Raw genomic sequence first — 3,299 nt, forward strand, 5'->3', positions numbered from 1 at the left:
CAGGCTGCTGTCCGCAAGCCTTGGGAGCCCAGCAGGAACTCCTGCCGGGCTCCCAAGGCTTGCGGATAGCTTCCTGAAGCCTGCAGAGCGAGAGGGGTCGGTGTGCACCGACCCCTCTCGCTCTCCAGGCTTCAGCGAAAGCCTGCGTTCGCCCCATAGGATGCACGCACATTTCCCCTTCATTTTTGGAGGGGAAAATTGTGTCCTATAGGGCGAAAAATACGGTAACTCAGGACACACTACACCAGGGACTTCTCTTGCTGAAGCCCACTAAAATGAATTATAGCTCTGGGAGGAGAAAGTGACAGTTCCCAGGATTCTTGAGGGGGGGGTGTCATGTGCTTTAAATGTGTGCTCAATGTGCTTTACATGTGTGGTGTAGATCTTCTCTTAGAATGAAGTTCAAATGTACTTTCATGCTTACAGCTATAGATGCATTTACTGCAAGGATGGGGGAGCTGTGACCCTCCAAAGGTTGTTGCAAACCCACTCCTCTCATCCCTGACCACTGGTCATGCTGGCTGGGATGAATGGGAGCATCTGGAGGATGAAAGATTTCCCATCCTTGTTTTACTGCTTAAATCAAATAGAAATGGAAAAAAGCATTAAGGGGACCAAATGGTGTGCTTTGCTGTTATTGCAGAAAAGCTTTTAGCATCACATTTCGCAATTACAACACACACACACACACACACACACACACACACACAAACAGAGCACCACCGCAGTTCGCTTTTTTGACTCGGCAAATGTCCAAAGTGCTAGAAAAAGAATTCCTGGTACCTATCAACAGTTCTTGGAAACAGATAAGAGAGGAGGCTATTCTTGATTCAGATCTAAGCAGCACACAGGTGTTACTTCAGGAAGTACATTTGGTTGAGCCACAGATGCAAACAAAAACCCCATCCTAGCGCAAGCGGCTCTGACAGCCTCATGTTCTGTCAGTCAGGTAAGCTGAGAACAGGAAATGTGCAAGATGTTCAGTACAAAGCCTAATAAACCATAATTAGGGTGTTTCTGCAAACCCAGCGTCCTGTTATATAAAATATTCCTAGCGCACGCACACAAACGCTGGCCAGTGTGAGAGATATTTTATGGTGAGTTCAATCTCCTGAATTTGCAGCCAAAATCTTGGGTATGCTATCATAGGCATCACTAGGGACAGACTAGCAGGGGCAAATAAAGGACCCCAGTTCACCTGGCGACCCTTCCATAACTGGGATGGTGGGGCATGGTCCTTTGGAGAAGAGAGGTAATGGGGCTATTGTTTACCTTAAATCCAGAATAGTCCGTGCTGCATCCTCTGTATGCACTCTCATCAGTCCCAGCCAGCTTGTGACTCTTAAGTACTCATAAATACTTGGTGGGAAAACAAGTCAGATGAATAAACCAGTCCACAAAAGCTTATGCCATAAAAAGGTGTTGCTCTTTAAGCTACCACAAGATTCTTTGCAGTTTTCACTGCAACAGACTAACACGACTACCCTCTTAATGTTGTTAGTTCAGGGAAACATAAATAAGAAATTATTTTCCTTCCTGAACTATATTAGTTCCACATCTAAAGTGTTTCATTCAAATCCGCCTTCACTGGCATTGGTTGCAGCTTTGGATGGGGACGCCATGGGATGGACTATCTGCAAATCCAAAGTCTAATCTTGAGTGCCTGAGGATTTTGTTCACTCTGTCACTTGTTCACACTGACTGAGCAGAATTGGCTTTACCTGATATATCCAGTTGGACTAACGGACTAACACAGAGATTGGAAGGCAGTTGTCCTTTGGTTTAGTGCAGGCTTCCTCAACCTCGGCCCTCCAGATGTTTTTGGCCTACAACTCCCATGATCCCTAGCTAGCAGGACCAGGGGTCAGGGATGATGGGAATTGTAGTCTCAAAACATCTGGAGGGCCGAGATTGAGGAAGCCTGGTTTAGTGCTTTTGCAAATTTTCTGCTACAATTTTTGGCTCAAAAAAGTTCCAAAAAGTCATGTAAAAATGCATATTTTTACATAAAAAGTGTATTTTAGTGCAAATGAGCATAAAAATGGACGTTTTACGCTACACTTAAAATATGTATTTTGTGAAATTTATGAATAAAAATAATGCAAATTTCTGTCTGTGGGTTGTTTTCTGAATCACAAACCAATGGTGGATTTATGAGCACCTACAAAACTGACAGGACTGCCAACAGACTAGTCCATTTATTCTGAGATGTTGCTGCAGGTTCTCCTCTGCTCATTTCTCTGGGGAGCTTCTCCCATATTGGAGAAAGTCCCAATGCCATTATATCATCATTATCATTCTTGATTATGATTATTTTGTCGGATATTTTGTTGGCAGTGAGTCAGCATGTTTCAGACTGGAATCAAAAACGTAATGGTGGGGTGTTTTTTTTTCTCTCCTTGCCTTTCCGCAAACTGTTTGGTAGTCAGTTGTGGATCAGAAATGACTACTGCAGTTAACATTTTCTGAGAATGCCATCTGGCATCTATCAAGGGCACAGCAGTCATATTCTCTTAGGGCCACTTTGCACTGAGACAAATCTCCTGCATCGTTTAGGAAATGGCACAAACCCCATGTGCAATTTGTCATTTCACATGGGGTGAACTATGTGGGGCGGGTCATGCAGTTGAAATAACTTAATGGATAGAAAAGACAATCTTGTACTAAGCTACCCTCATTTGAGAAAGGAAGAAAGCGCAGGGAGAGCTTTCTAGTTTAGGAAGATACAATGCTAGTTCGTTTTAAACAGAACATTGTTCCAGCTGTGCCTGGAGACACCTGGAATTCAACTTGGGATGTTCTGCAAACAATGCAGATGTTCTACCACTGAGATACTGTACAGCCCTTCCCCAAAGGGAAATGAATTTGCATAAACTCAATGTGATAGTGGGAGATGCAAGTATTTAAATGCCCCCCCCCCCAAGGTTATGGCCATCATCCACCTAGCAGTGGCAGACGTTGGGCTCTCAAATTTCAGTGGTGCCCTGTGTGATGCTAAAATTTGGTGTCCCTCCTACCTCCCATGCTGCACTCTCCATCATTGTTGTGGCGCCCCCTGCAATGCCAAACCGGTTGTGCCACCCTAAAACTAACTCTGAATCTGGTGCTTCCCCTGCCCATGCTGCCCCAACCCAGTCTCAGCAATCAGCAATCAGTGTCAATGGTTCAGGCAGGAGAGCAGCTGCAAAAAGATACCCCTTTGGGCTAAGAAAGGGTCCTGCATTCCTCACCCACACCCATGTCCGTTGTTAAGAACAAACCCACTCAAGCCACTTGTTTTTTTGTATGATTGTGCAAGA

The sequence above is a fragment of the Podarcis pityusensis genome (genome assembly GCF_964106645.2).
Source record: "Podarcis pityusensis genome assembly, chromosome: 4".
In the NCBI taxonomy this organism is placed as follows: Eukaryota; Metazoa; Chordata; class Lepidosauria; order Squamata; family Lacertidae; genus Podarcis; species Podarcis pityusensis.